Source organism: Carassius gibelio, chromosome A18 (genome assembly GCF_023724105.1).
Source record: "Carassius gibelio isolate Cgi1373 ecotype wild population from Czech Republic chromosome A18, carGib1.2-hapl.c, whole genome shotgun sequence".
NCBI lineage: Eukaryota > Metazoa > Chordata > Actinopteri > Cypriniformes > Cyprinidae > Carassius > Carassius gibelio.
Window position 1 is genome coordinate 15,224,828 of NC_068388.1, and position 19,541 is coordinate 15,244,368.

Below are 19,541 nucleotides of genomic sequence, written 5' to 3' on the forward strand. Positions count from 1 at the left end.
GCGACAGGTGCATCCACTCATTAGGTTTTACGCTGAGGATCCGAGAACTTGTCCCGGCAACAGCGAATGGTTCAAGGTTGTGGCATGGGGACATAACGTCTCCGTTCCCTCCATCAGGGAACGAGGGTTACGTACGTAACCGAGACGTTCCCTATCTGTCGGTCACTACAAGTAATGTCGACCGACAAATGGGGTCCTATGGAAAACGCCATAACCTGAACCTCGTCACAACCCTGAGGCGCTGCAATTGTTGACAAGCCCTGGCGTGCCACAAAAGCTACGCTTAAGGTTGTAACCTTCCCAAAGCCCCAGCGCAAATTCAATGACCATGGTACCGAAGGGGCCAAAGGGTGAGTACATCGCTGCTGGAGAAGGCCATGCTGCTGTTCCACCCACATAAAGTAAATGAAAGGGATTTCAACCTTCAGTGAAAGATTGCTTCAAATCTTCCCTATTTGTTCTTTCAGCTGGCAAGACAATGGGGAAGCGAGCCTTTAGGAAAAGGTCGCTACGGAGACCACATCCTACCCGTAGGGAGGTGACATGTGGATATACCGATATGGACTGACCCAGGGGGCAGTACTACATATGGAAGGGGTCTCTGAGGCAGGTCCTACCTTGGAGTAGGGATGGAACGGCTGCCAGAAGAGACTGACAGAACGATCTGTCAAGGGAAGACACGGGTTTGCCAAGAGGGAAACCTTACCGTGGAAGAATACACATATGGGATTACCCGTAGGGAACCCAGCCATATGGACACCTAGCCCAGTACAGGGGCTGTCCGGGCTCCGGGCATGCTAACGCCAGTACTGGGCCTGGCAACAGACTGCTCCGCCAAGTCTGACGCCGAGGGTGCTGGAGGATGCTCGACCAGGGTACGCCAACCGAGGAACTCTACTGGGAGAAGAAGGCGCTCACATCCCCGTGTTAGGGGGAATGGCGCAGCAAGCGAGACACCCAGCCAGCCCTTCCCGCCAATTACCTGTTACCCAACACACGGGAAGAAACTGGCTCTACGCGGAGGTTGTAAAACCTCGCAAAGGTGTTTGGTGTCGCCCAGCCCGCAGCTCGACAGATGTCTGCCAGAGAGGAGCCGTGCGCCAAGGCATAGGAAGAGGCCACATTCCGTGTGGAGTGGGCCCTCACCCCCAGGGGGCACGTCTCGCCTTGGGAATGGTAAGCCAAGGCAATGGCGTCCACTATCCAGTGGGCCAACCTCTGCTTAGAGACAGCCTTCCCCTTCTGCTGACCTCCAAAGCAGACCAGGAGCTGCTCAGAGCTTCTGAAGCTCTGGGTGCGGTCCACGTATATGCGAAGCGCTCTTACGGGACACAGCAATGACAAAGCTGGATCTGCCTCCTCCAGGGGCAGCGCTTGCAGGTTCACCACCTGGTCTCGGAATGGAGTGGTGGGAACCTTGGGCACGTATCCAGGCCGGGGTCTCAGGACAACGTGAGAGTAGGCCGGCCCGAACACAAGGCACTCTTCACTTACCGAAAATGCTTGGAGGTCCCCGACCCTCTTGATAGAAGTGAGCGCGATCAGGAGCGCTGTCCTGAGAGACAGGAACTTCAGCTCAACCGAATCCAGCGGCTCAAAGGGACCCCTCTGAAGTCCCGCCAGGACAATAGAGAGGTCCCAGGAGGGAATCAGGGGTGACCTAGGAGGATGTAACCTTCTGGCACCCCTCAGGAACCTAAGGATCAGGTCATGCCTCCCCAGGGACCGGCCGTCCACTGCATCGTGATGGGCTGCAATGGCAGCCACATACACCTTCAGGGTGGAGGGTGACAGCCCACACTCCAGCCTTTCTTGCAGGAAAGAAAGCACGACTCTGACTGGGCATCTCTGGGGGTCTTCTCAGTGAGAAGAACACCAATTCGTGAACAGACTCCACTTCAGAGCATAGGCCTGCCTCGAAGAAGGGGCTCTAGCCTGAGTGATAGTGTCTACCACCGCTGGGGGCAGATCACTTAGGTCTGCCGCGTCCCGTCTAGAAGCCACACGTAGAGGTTCCAGAGATCTGGACGCGGGTGCCAAATGGTGCCAAGCCCCTGAGAGAGAAGGTCTCTCCTCAGGGGGATGCGCCAGGGAGGGGCTGTCACGAGGAGCATGAGTTCCGAAAACCAGGTCCGGGTGGGCCAGTAAGGCGCAACCATCAGGACCTGTTCCTCGTCCTCCATGACCTTGCACAGAGTCTGTGCGAGCAGGCTCACTGGGGGAAATGCATACTTGCGTAAAGCCCGAGGCCAGCTGTGTGCCAGTGCATCTGTGCCCAGGGGGGCCTGGGACAGGGAATAGTACAGCTGGCAGTGGGAGGACTCGTGGGAAGCATACAGGTCTACCTGGGCTTCCCCGAATCGACTCCAGAGAGATGGGGATGGAGTCGCCATTCCCCGGGGAAAGTGAACTGTCGTGAGAGCGCGTCGGCTGCACGATTGAGCTCCCCCGGATGTGGACAGCGCGCAGCGACTTGAGCCACATCTGACTCCAGAGGAGGAGATGGTGGGCGAGTTGAGACATGTGACGTGATCGTAGACCGCCCTGTCGGTTGATGTACGAAACAGCCGCAGTGTTGTCCATGCGGACCAACACGTGCTTGTCCAGCACTAGCGGACGAAACCGTCGCAAAGCTAGATGCACTGCCAGCAACTCCAGGCAGTTGATGTGCCAAAGCAGTCGAGGTCCTGTCCAGGACCCTGAAGCTGCCTGCCCGTTGCATGTCTCGCCCCAGCCCGAGTTGGAGGCATCTGTTGTGACAACAACGTGCCGGGACACTTGTTCTAAGGGCACGCTGGCCCGTAGAAAAGCAAGGTCCGACCAGGGACTGAATAGGCGGCGACACATCAGTGTGATGGTGACACGATGTGTACCGCGGCCCATGCCCATCTCGGGACTCGGGAGTGTAACCAGTGCTGAAGTGGTCTCATATGAAGCAACCCGAGCGGCGTGACTGCGGCTGCGGATGCCATATGCCCCAGGAGCCTCTGAAAGTGTTTCAGTGGTACCACTGTTCTGCCTCTGAAGGAACTCAGGCAGTTCAGCACTGACTGGGCATGCTCGCTGGTGAGACGTGCCGTCATACTCACCGAGTCTAACTCCATACCGAGATAAGAGATTCTCTGCACAGGGGAGAGCTTGCTCTTCTCCCGGTTGACCTGAAGCCCCAACTGACTGAGGTGCCGAAGCACGAAGTCCCTGTGATCGCATAACTCTTCTCGGGACCGGGCCATAATGAGCCAGTCATCGAGATAGTTGAGGATCCTGATGCCCACTTCCCAGAGTGGGTCAAGGGCCCCCTCCGCGACCTTCGTAAAGACACGGTGGGACAGGGAGAGCCCGAAGGGGAGGACCTTGTACTGCCATGCCTGACCCTCGAAAGCAAAGCGCAGGAACAGTCTGTGACGAGGGAGGATAGAGACATGAAAGTACGCGTCTTTCAGGTCGATTGCTGCAAACCAGTCCTGGGGCTGGACGCATTTGATAATGCGTTTCTGCATCAACATCCTGAACGGGAGCTTGTGTAGGGCCCGATTCAAGACTCGCAGATCCAGGATAGGTCGAAGGCCACCGCTTTTCTTGGGCACGATGAAGTAAGGGCTGTAAAACCCCGTCCTCATCTCGGCTGGAGGGACCGGCTCGATTGCATCCTTCGCCAGCAGGACAGCAATCTCCTCGCGCAAGACAGGGGCGTCCTGGACTGCCACCAAAGTCTCGAGCACGCCATTGAACTTGGGGGGTCGCCGGGCGAACTGAATCGCATAGCCGAGTCGGACCGTCCGGATGAGCCAGCGTGACGGGTTGGGCAGCGCAAGCCATGCTCCCAGATTCCGTACAAGTGGCACCAAAGGGACAGTCGACATACCTGCAGTGGTGCAGCGATGGGGAGTCGTGCCGGAAGGCCCAGAAGGCACTGCGTCCTGGGTCATCGCAACCACACTCCCCGTGTTCCCGGAGGAACTGGCCAGAGACGCGTGGAGAGGCGTTGGGTCTCCGAACCATGACCTCTTGGCCGCTGGCGAAAGGGGGCGTCGTGGGTGAGAGTGAGGAAGCTGTGCGTCGCTCATTGTCAACCCGCGAGCCTTGCAACTCGGAGGAAGGAGAATTTGCTCTTTTGTTGAAAATGTGGGTGCCACTGGCCGTTCGACCAGTGGCGGAACAGAACAAAACAGAAACTGAAGATTCTCCACCCGGCCCTCCTCCGGGGGAAGGAGTGGCGCTGTCTTCGCCGTCTCCTGAAGAGCAGTTCTCCACATCTCCGAGTTGCCCGTGTCAGGGCCGCTTAGTCGACTTCCTCGAGGACTTCGCAGCCGGGAGTGACACGGGGGGCGCCGCTCTCCTGCGTGGGGCTCGACGCGCCGGCCTCGAAGAACTCTCAGCACGGGGCGGAGCTGGTGTGGAGGACGCAGGGGGGCGCCCACGGCGACGAGCAGGCTGAGGCACTACCCGCGACGGAACAGAGGCAGCCGGAGAGACACGTCGGGGCAGGATGTGCTAGATGGCCTCAGTCTGCTTCTGTACCGCCGAGAACTGCTGGGCAAAGTCCTCGACAGTGTCGCCGAACAGGCCTGCCTGGGTGATGGGAGCATCGAGAAAGCGAGCTTTGTCGATGTCCCTCATCTCAGCCAGGTTCAGCCAGAGATGCCGCTCCTGGACCACCAGTGAGACGGCCCAGCAGAATCAATCGGCAGCTGCACGGGACAGTCGCTGCGTGAGGAGTGAGAGGTCCGTGGCCCGGCGGAGAAGCTCTCACTGTGATCCTCAGATCTCCCAGAGCGCCAGCCGGCGGCCCTCTGCTCGAGCCAGAGAGACTGGGAAGGGTGGCGACAGAGGGGTCTGCTGCACTCCCCTTGAGGAGTGAGAGACGAGATCGCAGCGCTGCCATGTTCATACGCCCACAGTAGACGCATGAATCATCCACGAGCGCAGCCTCAGCGTGTTGGACTCCCAGACACTGCAGACAACGCTCGTGACCGTCAACCGAGGACAGGAAACGACCGTATCCAGAAGGACACGGACGAAACGGCATCTTGAAAAAGACGCGAATCGTCCGTGATTTGCTCTTTTAGAAACTGTCTCTTTTAGCCGAAGCGCCCAGGGGAATCGCCGTCTCGCAGGGACACCGCTGTAACGCGCCGTCACACCGACCAGGAACAGCTTCAAACAAAACAAAGATGATGGCTTTGTAGTGACTTCTTGTCATCAACTACTCGGCTCCGAAGCAAAAATCTAATGAGTGGATGCACCTGTCGCCCTATTTATACCCGTTGGCATGGGGAGTGGCTCAGGTGTGTTAATCCACTTGCCAATTTCATTGGCGTTTTCTCTTAAAATCAGAGATGATTGGCCTCCCAAGTGAGACCCCATTTGTCGGTCGACATAACTCGTAGTGACCGACAGATAGGGAATCACAGAGCCAATCAAGTGGATGTGGATTATTAGGAGGCCATGACAAGGGCCAGTGGTGGTAATTCGGCCAGGACACCCCTACGCTTTAACGAGAAGTGTCATGGGATTTTTAATAACCACAGAGAGTCAGGACCTCAGCTTAACTTAATGTAACAAAATACATAAATTCCATGTGACTGTATTAAATCTAGAGTATGATTTTGACAAAGAGTAGAACCTGACACGTGTAACCACAGCAGATCTCACAATGTCTGGAAATGCTGATCCCATTGCATTTTTTGCATTATCAACATGGAAATTAAAATCACCATCAATTATTATTTTTTATTTATTTATTTTTTTGCATCTAGCACTAACTCAGATAGAAAATCAGCAAATTCTTTAATAAAGTGTGCATGGTGTCTTGGTGGCCTGTACAGTAGCCATTACAAACATCACAGGGGATTTATCATTAACACTTGATTCTCTGGATAATGTTATTTGAAGCACCATTACTTCAAACAGATTATACTTGAAGCCTGCCCCCTGAGATAACCTGAAAACATTGTTAGAAATTTTAGCAAAACCTCCCCCTTTACATTTTGCATGCAGCTCATGTTTACAACAGCAATCTTGGGGGGTAGACTCGTTCAAAATAATAGAATCATCTGATTTTAGCAAGGGTTTTTTTTTTTTTTTGCTAGTTCAAGGAGTATACACAGTCTCTATAGTGTGATATCTAGGTGAAAGAGTCCACAGACTGCCCCTTGGAGACACAGACATGCATGTCAACAGAATACTGCCCCAAATACTCGCTCTCTGAATAGAATAACTCACTCATCTCTCCCACACCCTCACAAAGGTGCATGTCACCTCTGCTGTTTCTTATTTTGGCTCTGAATATGTATTCTTGTGTTCTTCTCTGACCTAGGTATGGTCTGCTATGCTTCCATTTATTCCAATTGTTACTATCAGTCCTGATGTTGGTCACGGTCTCAAATCTGCATGCTTTAGTAGAGAGCTACTAACCTGTCTGTCTTTGCTTGTGTATTATATTGTGTCAGAGCTCTTGCTCTTCACATTTTTACCTCTATGGGGTCAGTTAAAAGCCATTTAAAATCAGTAATTGAATTTTGGTTCAATGAAGTTTATCAAGTAAAAATTATTCATATTTAAATGTCAAAAACACACAATTATGCCCAACTAATGTCTACTATAAAAAACTTCAATAATTCAAGACACTTTATATATTTTCCAGTGCACCAAGATGAATGTAGAAGTCTGTCTCCTTGATACAAATCATTCTGGCTTCAATTCATTTAGTAACATTTTACAGTATTCAGTGTGTTAACGGTAATAAATCGTCCCATTGGAATTATAAGGTTCTATCCAGTGCTTTAAGTGGCCCAAAAGAGGTGCTGGTACTCTATTATAGCCTCTCTCTCTCTCTCTCTCTCTCTCTCTATATATATATATATATATATATATATATATATATATATATAGTGGGGTGTCTGCGGTCTTGGGTGACGGGATGGGAGGCTTATGACATTAGACTTCGTAGTCTATAATAAAAGATAATGGATTTCAAACCATAACTTAGCACATTTTTATTCAAAGATCAACCGTCTGTCATTACTCTTTAGTCTGCCACAAGAAACAACAACATTATAATCATTGTAAAAAAACAAAACAAAACAATGCCTGTTGTAACAGTACGTAAATCAGACCTTTCTGTAACGCTAACGCAAATGAGTTTAAACTTATTTTTTGTACACAGTGCCGCGAACTGTCAATCACTCCTGTACGCGTGCATCACTGTCCCCCTCGCAGCTGCAGCAACTTGCGCTCCCTTCATCAAGATTTAAAACAAAAAGGGCGCAAAAAGGTCGTATTGTCTTTGTGCATATAGATTAATTAGATAAATGAATATCTAAATTCGTGCCTATCCCCCTACAGTATTTTTTTAGAACTTAGATACAGCCGATAAGCAGCCGGCAGGGGCTGGTTGCAGGATGACTCAATCCCCGCAGACAGTTTTTAATGTTTATCAGACAATAACTACTTAAGATTTTGCTTTAGTATAATTTTCAGGACAATTAGGGCCAGATTCGGGACTGTCCCCAATTTTCTGGTCACCCTACCTGAAAGAGCTACTGCATTACTTCATTAGCTTGCGTCTGACCTGCAGCGAAATCTTTCAGGCTTGGTGGGGTGTCAGCCAATGAGTCATCTGATTCTGATCGTGTTCATTTAGTACTCAGAGTCTGAAGCCAGGAGAGCATATTAAATGTAGTTCACTGTATTTGTATTTTTACCGAGCCGAGTGTGCACGTTTTACACACCCTTTCCGGCCACTTTGAGTGAGTGAGTGAAGTGACATACAGCCAAGTATGGTGACCCATACTCAGAATTTGTGATCTGGATTTAACCCATCCGAAGTGCACACACACAGAGCAGTGAACACACACACACACACACTGTGAACACACACCCAGAGCAGTAGGCAGCCATTTATGCTGTGACGCCCGGGGAGCAGCTGGGGGTTCGGTGCCTTGCTCAAGGGCACCTAAGTCGTGGTATTGAAGGTGGAGAGAGCACTGTACATGCACTCCCCCCACCCACAATTCCTGCCGGCCCGGAACTCAAACTCACAACCTTTCGATTGGGAGTCTGACTCTCTAACCATTAGGCCACGACTTCCCCCAGTTTGAGTTGTTACTGTCAGCAGCAAAAGCGATGCATGCGCATTTCACTTGTAAAACTCAAGGGTGTATTGGTAATGGAGTCTCTGCTCTCGGAGGGACGAATTAGGTTGCATTGTGAAGGGCGCTCTGAAAAGCGGCAGCACAGGCAAAAGATTAAAACCTCTATTAAAACAGATGTCCAAATGAGCGTACCGGTATGCTAAAAGCACTTTCTGGGCGCACAGAGAGGAATATTTGGAAGTGGCGGTACTGAGTACCGGTGCGTACCAGCCCACTTAAAGCACTCTATCTGCATTCCGAGTAGTTTTGAGATATTGAGCTTCAAAGCTTTTGCATTCCATTCGACTTTGTAGATACAACCTTAATGTTTTTTTTTAAATAAAAATTCCATAATGTATACAACATAAAAAAAAATCTATCACATAATGTAAATAAGTTGTCACAGAATAACAAAATAGGAATAACTAAATTTTGACAAAAATGTGAGATAGAACCTTATAATTCCAAGGGGATGAAATGCATTAGGTATCACAAAGTAAAATTAGATTAATATAAATGTATAAAGATACTACTCTGAAAAGTCTGTTTTGCCATTACAGCAATAATTTACATTTTAAAATAAATTCAAAATAGAAAACAGTAATTTTAAATTGCAATATTTTTTCATAACACTGCTATTAATTATTATTAATGATCATTTGTTTTTATTTTCATCATATGAATGCAATCAAGGTAAGTATAAGAAAATATTTTCAAAAACATTTTACAAATGTTAGTATTCCAAACTGTTGACCACTAGAATATGTAGATATTTTTCCCTCACATCAACTTGTCCTGAACCCCTTCACTCACAAATGTCTTCCCCATTTTGGCCACGCCCAGCAACCACTCATATGTGGCATGCAAGCAGACAAAACCTCTCAACATGACTTCTGGACCAGTAGACTTGCCTCCACCAATCTTCCTTCGGCCAAACTCACATGCACATACACACACTGGGTATTAGGCTCCATTAGGCAGACAGTAACCAGACAACATTTATGGTCATAAATAAAGGAGAGGTGTGAGCCAAAAACCAAACACTCTCAGAGAGAAAGACTTGGAGAAAGACACGGGTGGCTGTGTTTGTGTGTGTATGTGTGTGTGTGTGTGTGTGTGTGTGTGTGTGTGTGTGTGTGTGTGTGTGAGAGAGAGTGTGTGTGTGTGTGTTTGTGTGTGTATGGTGGGGAATGGGGTATAGTGCTGTAAGGTGAATAATGGACTTAATCAAATTATTTCAGTCAATGACCACTTATCTTTGTCTATTGACAATTCTTATTTTCTAGTGTACAGTTCAGATCTGTAACATCTTATTATTATTATTATTATTATTATTATTATTATTATTATATACTTGTTTTAAGGTAAAAAAAAAAAGATTATATATATATATATATATATATATATATATATATATATAAATGGCTAGATTCATATTGATTATATACTTGATTAATTAAAATCTTACTAATAAAAATATATTTATATAATATATATAATATGATATAAAATATATATCATTGACTGAAATATATATATATATTAATGGTGGGCCGTTATCGGAATTAATGTGCTGCGTTAACAGGAGACTCTTATCGGGTGATAAAAAAAATATTGTCGTTAATCTATTTTCAAAGTTGGGTTGAGAGCTCGGTCTATACTAGGCGAGCTATGATGACTTTCACCTTGATATTTTAGCGCGGATGTATACCTAGCCGAATCTGTAGGGAGTGAGAACGAGTCTTTAAACCTGTGTGTATGCCTACTGTGAAATTACCACATCAAACGTGACGTGATAACATGGATGCAGCTGAAGCCGCCGTGTTTGCTTCAGGGAATTATTATTATTATATATTTTTTTTTTTTACTTCCCAATGGAATCCTCAACAAGACTCTGTGGATGATTTTTATTAGTAAGGTTTTAATTAATCAAGTATATAATCAATGTGAATCTAGCCATTTTTGCTGCTAGTTATTATTCTATTAAAATCTTATAGATCTAAAATCTAATAGAAAGTTGCCTACACCCTGGAATGTACCAAACTGATGAGAAACACATGGTCAGACATACATTGAGGGCCTGTGTATAGAGTAAATCAAGCAGAGGGCCTCTCCTCTCTAGGGATGTATGAATAGTGTAGTCTAAAGGAAAAGTTTGACTATGTGGAACCGCCCCATATAGTGTATATAAGGAGAGAGATCTGCTTGCAAGGAGCTCTCGGCTCTGTTTTGCTTAAAATAAAGTATTTTCTTCTGAGAGAAAAATCCCTGACTGAGTTTGATTCTTCGGAGAACCGGCAAAAGACACCACAGATTTGGCACCCCAGATGGGACTGGACAAGAGTAGAAGAGTGGACAGGCGCTTTTGAGCTGACCGATGATCAACACAACCGGGTGGCCACCATAAAATAAGGTAAGCATTTTTGCTTATAAAATTCGTTTGTGTTGGTTGAGGTCAGTTCTGAGTGGTAAGGCCACTTAAAATCTAATCTTCCAAATTTAAAAAAAAAATAGGATATCTAAATTGAAAAAGGGGTTTTACTCCAGAAGAAATAACTGCCTGCACATATTTGGTTTATTAATAGGAAAGCCTTTGAAGGTAACCTTGATTTAAAACAAAAATGGTGTAGGCAGAAAAAAAATGTATGCAATGGTCTGTGTTTATTGGATAGCTGTGCCTAGGTAAGGACAGTGATAAACGGATAAGCAGATTAGTTAAGGAATCGCGAGGAAAAGCCCCACGGATACCGCTTTGAGAAAGTATAAGTGAAATTCTTGAAGGTCAGAATAGGTGGGCCCTTAACTTGTTAACTGTCACCCGTCCACTCTGTGGGACGCCTACATTTACTTCACTATATTACAATTAAATCTAATCTAATCTTGACCAACTATATATCGTTGGAAAGGTCGAAGACTCCCAAATATAAATTTTACCAGTGTTTTTTGCTAAAAATTATGTAGGAAAAGTAATTGATTAATTTATGACAAGAGTGCACCATCAACAACGTCTTGGTTACGTACGTAACCCTCGTTCCCTGATGGAGGGAACGGAGACGTCATGTCGACCGACAAATGGGGTCTCACTTGGGAGGCCAATCATCTCTGAATTTAAGAGAAAACACCAATGAAAATTGGCTAGTGGATTAACATACCTGAGCCACTCCCGTCCCGACGGGTATAAATAGGGCGACAGGTGCATCCACTCATTAGGTTTTACGCTGAGGAGCTGAGAACGTGTCCCGGCAACAGCGAATGGTTCAAGGTGGTGGCATGGGGACATAACGTCTCCGTTCCCTCCATCAGGGAACGAGGGTTACGTACGTAACCGAGACGTTCCCTATCTGTCGGTCACTACGAGTAATGTCGACTGACAAATGGGGTCCTATGGAAAACGCCACAACCTGAACCTCGTCACAACCCTGTGGCGCTGCAATTGTTGACAAGCCCTGGCATGCCACAAAAGCTAAGCTTAAGGTCGTAACCTTCCCAAAGCCCAGCGCAAATTCACTGACCTTGGTACCGAAGGGGCCAAAGGGTGAGTACATCGCTACTGGAGAAGGCCATGCTGCTGTTCTGCTCACATAAAGTTAATGGAAGGGATTTCAACCTTCAGAGAAAGATTGCTTCAAATCTTCCCTATTTGTTCTTTCAGCTGGCAAGACAATGGGGAAGCGAGCCTTAGGAAAAGGTCGCTACGGAGACCACATCCTACCCGTAGGGAGGAGACATGTGGATATACCGATATGGACTGACCCAGGGGGCAGTACTACATATGGAAGGGGTCTCTGAGGCAGGTCCTACCTTGGACTAGGGATGGAACGGCTGCCAGAAGAGACTGACAGAACGGGTCTGTCAAGGGAAGACACGGGTTTGCCAAGAGGGAAACCTTACCGTGGAAGAATACACATATGGGATTACCCGTAGGGAACCAAGCCATATGAGCACCTAGCCCAGTACAGGGGCTGACCGGAACTCCAGGCATGCTAACGCAAATACTGGGCCTGGCGACAGACTGCTCCGCCAAGTCTGACTGCCGAGGGTGCTGGAAGATGCTCGACCAGGGTACACCAACCGGGGAACTCTACTGGGAGAAGAAAGGCGCTCGCATCCCCGTGTTAGGGAGAATGGCTCAGCAAGCGAGACACCCAGCCAGCCCTTCCCGCCAATTACCTGTTACCCAACACACGGGAAGAAACTGGCTCTACACGGAGGTTGTAAAACCTCGCAAAGGTGTAAGGTGTCGCCCAGCCCGCAGCTCGACAGATGGCTGCCAGAGAGGCGCCGTGCGCCAGCACATAGGAGGAGGCCACACTCCGTGTGGAGTGGGCCCTCACCCCCAGGGGGCATGGCTCGCCTTGGGAATGGTAAGCCAAGGCGATGGCGTCCACTATCCAGTGGGCCAACCTCTGCTTGGAGACAGCCTTCCCCTTCTGCTGATCTGCTGAATCAGGGGTGTCCTAGGAGTATGTAACCTTCTGGCACCCCTCAGGAACCTAAGGATCAGGTCATGCCTCCCCAGGGACCAGCCGTCCACTGCATCGTGATGGGCTGCAATGGCAGCCACATACACCTTCAGGGTGGAGGGTGACAGCCCACGCTCCAACCTTTCTTGCAGGAAAGAAAGCACGACTCTGACCGGGCATCTCCGGGGGTCTTCTCGGTGAGAAGAACACCAATTCGTGAACAGACTCCACTTCAGAGCATAGGCCTGCCTCGTAGAAGGGGCTCTAGCCTGAGTGATAGTGTCTACCACCGCTGGGGGCAGATCACTTAGGTCTGCCGAGTCCCGTCTAGAAGCCACACGTGGAGGTTCCAGAGATCTGGACGTAGGTGCCAAATGGTGCCAAGCCCCTGAGAGAGAATGTCTCTCCTCAGGAAAAAGTGCCAGTGAGGGGCTGTCACGAGGAGCATGAGTTCCGAAAACCAGGTCCGGGTGGGCCAGTAACGCGCAACCAACAGGACCTGTTCCTCGTCCTCCCTGACCTTACACAGTGTCTGTGCGAGCAGGCTCACCAGGGGTAACGCATACTTGCGTAGAGCCCGAGGCCAGCTGTGTGCCAGTGCATCTGTGCCCAGGGGGGCCTGGGACAGGGAGTAGTAAAGCTGGCAGTGGGAGGACTCGTGGGAAGCAAACAGGTCTACCTGGGCTTCCTCGAATCGACTCCAGATCAGCTGGACCATCTGGGGATGGAGTCACCATTCCACGGGGAAAGTGAGCTGTCGTGAGAGCGTGTCGGCTGCACGATTGAGCTCCCCCGGGATGTGGACAGCGCGCAGCGACTTGAGCCACGTTTGACTCCAGAGGAGGAGATGGTGGGCGAGTTGAGACATGCAACGTGATCGTAGACCGCTCTGTCGGTTGATGTACGAAACAGCCCCAGCCCGAGTTTGCATTTGTTGTGCCGGGACACTTGTTCTAAGGGCACGCCGGCCCGTAGAAAAGCAAGGTCCGACCAGGGGCTGAATAGGCGGCGACACATCAGTGTGACGGTGACACGATGTGTACCGCAGTGCCATGCCCATCTCGGGACTCGGGAGTGTAACCAGTGCTGAAGTGGCCTCATATGAAGCAACCCGAGCGGCGTGACTGCGGCTGCGGATGCCATATGCCCCAGGAGCCTCTGAAAGTGTTTCAGTGGTACCACTGTCTTGCCTCTGAAGGAACTCAGGCAGTTCAGCACTGACTGGGCACGCTCGCTGGTGAGCTGTGCTGTGATACTCACCGAGTCTAACTCCATACCGAGATAAGAGATTCTCTGCACAGGGGAGAGCTTGCTCTTCTCTCGGAGCACCAAGTCCCTGTGATCGCACAACTGCTCTCGTGACTGGGCCATAATGAGCCAGTCGTCGAGATAGTTGAGGATCCAGATGCCCACTTCCCAGAGTGGGGCAAGGGCGCCCTCCGTGAGCTTTGTGAAGACACGGGGGAACAGGGAGAGCCCGAAGGGGAGGTACTGCCATGCCTGACCCTCGAATGCAAACCGCAGAGCAGTCTGTGGCGAGGGAGGATCGAGAAATTAAAGTACGCGTCTTCCAGGTCGATCGCTGCAAACCAGTCCTGGGGCTGAACGCATTTGAGAATGCGTTTCTGCGTCAGCATCTTGAACGGGAGCTTAAGCAGGGCCCAATTCAAGACTCACAGATCCAGGATAGGCCGAAGGCCACCGCTTTTCTTGGGTACGATGAAAAGTAAGGGCAGTAAAACCCCGTCCTCATCTCGGCTGGAGGGACCGGCTCGATTGCATCCTTCGCCAAAAGGACAGCAATCTCCTCGCGCAAGACAGAGGGGTCCCGGACTTCCACGAAGTCTCGAGCACGCCATTGAACTTGGGGGGGGGGTCGCCGGGTGAACTGAATCGCGTAGCCGAGTCGGACCATCCGGATGAGCCAAGCGTGACGGGTTGGGCAGCGCAAGCCACGCTCGTGTCGGAAGGCCCAGAAGGCATTGAGTCCTGGGTCATCACAGCCACACTCCAGTGTTCCCGGAGGAACCGGCAAGAGACGCGTGGAGAGGCGTTGCGTCTCCGAACCGCGACCTCTCAACTGCTGGCGAAAGGGGGCGTCATGGGTGAGAATGAGGAGACAGTGCGTCGCTCATCGTCAACCCACGAGCCTTGCAACTCGGAGGAAAGGGAAATTGCTCTTTCATTGAAAAAGTGGGTGCGACTGGCCATTTGACCAGCGGCGGAACAGAAAGAAACATAACTGAAGATTTTCCACCCGGCCCTCCCCCGGGGGAAGGAGTGGCGCTGTCTTCGCCAGCTCCTGAAGAGCAGATTCCCACATCTCCGAGTTGCCCGTGTCAGGGCCGTTTAGTCGACTTCTTTGAGGACTACGCAGCCTGGAGTGACACGGTTGGCGCCGCTCTCCTGCGCGGGGCTCGATGCGCCGGCCTCGAAGAACTCTCAGCACAGGGCGGAGCTGGTGTGGAGGACGCAGGGGGGCGCCCACGGCAACGAGCAGGCTGAGGCACTGCCTGCGACGGAATGGTGGCAACCGGAGGATCACGTCGTGGCGAGATGTGCTGTATGGCCTCAGTCTGCTGTTGTTCTGTCAGGAACTACTGGGCACAGCCCCTGACAGCGTCGCCACACAGGACAGCCTGGGACATGGGAACATCGAGAAAATGCACTTTGTCAATGTCTCTCATACAGACCAGGCTGAACCTGAAACGGCACTACTGGACCACCTTAGTGGACATCGCCTACCCGAGGGACTGCGTTGTGACTTCCGTCACCCGGAAGGGGGAGGTCAGTCGCCATGCGCAGCTCCTGCATCAACCTTGGGTTGGTCCTACCCTCGTGCATTTGGTAAAGCCTTGGCTTGTTGGGTTTGCAGGATAGCCATGGCATGCAAAACAGAGACAGCTTGGCCCACAGCACTGTAAGCCTTGGTAGCGAGCGCGGCCGACAGCTTACAGGCCTTACAGGATGCGGACGAAACAGCGTCTTGAAAAAGACGCGAATGGTCCACGATTTGCTCTTTTAGGAAATCTTAGTTGAAGCGCCCAGGGGAATCGCTGAAAGGGATTGGCCGTACCACCAACCAGAACAGCTTCCCGACACAGCAGATGAATGGCTTTGTGGAGTATAACAGCTTTCATACAACCACTCGGCTCCGAAGCAAAAATCTAATGAGTGGATGCACCTGTCGCCCTATTTATACCCGTCGGCACGGGAGTGGCTAAGGTATGTTAATCCACTAGCCAATTTTCATTGGTGTTTTCTCTTAAATTCAGAGATTATTGGCCTCCAAGAGAGACCCCATTTGACGGTCGACACAACTCGTAGTGACCGACAGATAGGGAATCTAAATTATAACTGGAGTTTTGACCTTTGTTTAAAAAATAAGACTTGTTTGTTGCCTTTTTCTCTATCACATTTTAGAAATCATCAGAAGTTATATATCGACTGAAAACTTAAAATCTCAAAATTCCTCCTTTAAAACCCATTTTAAAATCAGACATTGCATTTCCATGTAAATGGTACATCAATATCATGTTACAAAATATTTTCATTCATGAATTATAAAAATTTAAGTTTGGATCGTGCACTACAAAGTCAATGTTCAAAAATGTGAGTGACAGTTAAGGGGTTAAGGACGCTCTAGGAAGAGCAAGCTCTAGGAAGAGCTGTGTTTTGTTGTGTGGATGTAACTGTGTCCGGACGAATGAATGTGTGAACGATGATGAATGTATGAACAAATAAATTCCGTATTGGGTGGGTAAGGGTCGAGCACCGTTCCTGGACCGTCACTTCGGTGTGAACTGGTAGAATTGGACTCGACCCAGATCCACTTGAGAGGGATGAATGTATGATGAGCCTTGATAATAAAATGACAATTAATGACTGATTATCCCTTAGATAAAGGGAAAAAGTATGCAAGAATAAGCACTCTGGCTCAATAAAGAGTGTAGCAAGTGTGAATGAGTTTAGGAAAATAGTATCAATAAAGTTTGAACCGAGATCTATAATAGAGTTTTGCATTTTGGATGTCTGTGTGAAAGGGGAGAAAATTTTCTGAGCCCAGTACAGTGGGAGTGAGAGCAAGGGAGGAAGTTTCCACATTAAAGTTGTATTGCATGGGTGGACAAAAAAGGAAAGAGAAGTAAAAATAAAAATAAAGAATTATTGTTAGAAATAGTCATCTAAAAAGTGATAACAAAATAGAGTAAATAAAATAGACAGTCAAATAATAATATAAATTACAAAAAGTGAAAACGCGTGAGACAAAATAAAAAACTAAATTCAAAAAGAATAAAAAGTAGGGTGAAATGGGTAAAAATAGTTAAATTTAAGTGAAAGGAAAAGAAGAGATTGTAACCAAGTGACTATAAAACTAAAAAGTTGATTTTTGCTGGTAATAATATAAATAAAGATATGGCAGCCACACCAGTGGAAATAATTGGATTAAAATATCCACTGTGTAAAGGGCAAATAAACAAAATCTCAAAAAAATGGCAGAAGAGAACAAAAAATATGACGACAAAATGGCCAAAGGAAGGGACATTTGATGTAGCATTGTGTGAGGAAATGGAAACTCTGATAAAAAACTATAAAACTGAAAGCATCAGTACGAAAAGAGAAAAAAAGAGAAACAAAGAGGGAAAAAGAGGAAGAAGTAATTGCTCTGTTTAAAAAAGAAGGTGAGGATATGTTGAAGAGTATAAAACAGGCCAGGAAAGTCCTGAAGGGGGCAGAGAAAGATAACATGAGAAAAGAAAAGTTATTTTCAGAGCCTCCCCCTATCTGCCAGTAGAAGGCAGTGCTTTAAGTGGCCCAAAAGAGGTGCCTGTACTCTATTATAGCCTATTTTATTAACGGGGGGTGGGGGGGGGTGTTTGTTATCTTGGATGACGGGATGGGGGACTTATGATATTAGACTTCGTAGCCTATAATAAAAGATCATGAATTTCAAACCTTAACTAAACACATTTTTATTCAAAGATCAACCGTCTGTCATTACTCTTTAGTCTGCCACAAGAAACAGCAACATTAAAATCATGAACTCAAATGTCATTGAAAAAAAACAAAAACAAAAAAACAATGACTGTTGTAACAGTGCGTAAATCAGACCTTTCTGTAACGCTAACATTAATAAGCTTAAACGAAAATAACGAAATAATTGTGTGGCGGAGTATTTTTTGTACACAGTGCCGCGAACTGTCAATCACTCCTGTATGCGTGCATCACTGTCCTCCTCGCAGCTGCATCAACTTGCGCTCTCTCTCTTCATCAAGCTTTAAAACAAAAAGGGGACAAAAATATCATATTGTCTTTGTGCATAGGCTATAGATTAATTAGATAAATTAATATCTAAATTTGTGCCTTGCCGCTACAGTATTTTTTTTAGAAAAAGATGCTGCAGCCAATGAGCAGCCAGCGGGGGCTGGCTGCAGGACGACTCAACCTCTGCAGACAGTTTTTAATGTTTATCAGACAATAAATACTCAAGATTTTGCTTTAGTATAATTTTCAGGACAATTAGGGCCAGATTCGGGAGTCGGGACAACAGTTTAGATTTCGGGACTGTCCCGAATTTTTCAGGATGTCTGGTCACCCTACCTGAAAGAGCTGCATTGCTTCATTAGCTTGAGTCTGACCTGCAGTGATATCATTCAGATTTGGCGAGGTGTCAGTCAGCGAATCATCTGATTTTGATCTTGTTCTTTCAGTATTCAGAGACTGAAGCCAAGAGAACATATTAAGTGTTGTTAACTGTATTTGATTTTTAAACGAACCGAATGTACACTCATAACGACTTTCACACACCTTCTCTGGCCACGTTGAGTTGTTGACACTTACAGTGGGAAAGGTGACACATGCGCTATTCATTTTTATAACTTAAGGGTGAATGGGTAATGTAGTTTCTGCTCTGGGTGGGATGAATTAGGTAGCTCGCATTGTGAAGGGCGCTCTGAAAATCGGCAGTGCAGGTAAAAGATTAAATCCTCTATTAAAACAGATGTCCAAATGAGCGTACTGGTACGCTAAAAGCACATTCTGGGCGCACGGAGAGGTGGCGTTACGCTCAAGAGCTATATTTGGAAGTGGCGGTACTGAGTACCGGTGCGTACCGGCCCACTTAAAGCACTGGTAGAAGGACAGTTCCCAATACTCAAGGGAACCGTGGGGGTAACAGGAGAACTAGAGTTAGAAGGGCAGTTAGAGATGGATGAGGAAGATAAGCCAGCTGTAAAAACACAGAGGCAACCCAGAAAGGAAAGTGCAGAAAGTTTGCAACTGGATTGTTACAGGCAAGCACGTACAGCATTAGAAAAAATGAAAGCTAATCAGGAAGATAAAACCTGGTTTGAGGAAGGATTAGAAAGAAAGAGGAGGAAAGATAGAGATATTGTAGCACAAGTACAAGCTTTGGAAGAAGAAATGGAAGAGAAAATTAGAGAATCAGGGAAAAAGATCAGAGAGGTAAATAAGTTGGAAAGAGGAAAGAGTAAGTTGTTCTATGGTAGTGAGGAGGAGAATCAGGCAGAGGAGTTATTTGATAACGGTAAATGGGAACAGGGCAGAGATAAAAGGATACTTAGACCACTGGCCGCACAGCTCCCAATTTTAATCAAGGGTGAGCAGGGACAGTATGTCCCCTGGGCTTCACAGGACCTCGAAGTGCTTGTCACTCACCTTCCTGATATTCATGAGGGGGTAGGGAAATTCATTAGAGTGTTTGAAGAGGAAACAATGGGAAAGCTATTGTCAGTGGGAGATGTTAAAGCTCTGCTGGCTAAAATTATTGGAGGGACAAAGATGAATGCAATTTTTCTTACAACGACTCTAAACAGAGCAGTGAACTCTCACAATATGGATGGGATTGTTTTTGATGCATTCCGCCCAGCAGTATGGCAGGCATTGTGTGCGGAGTATCCGATCAGACTGAATCCTAAATCAA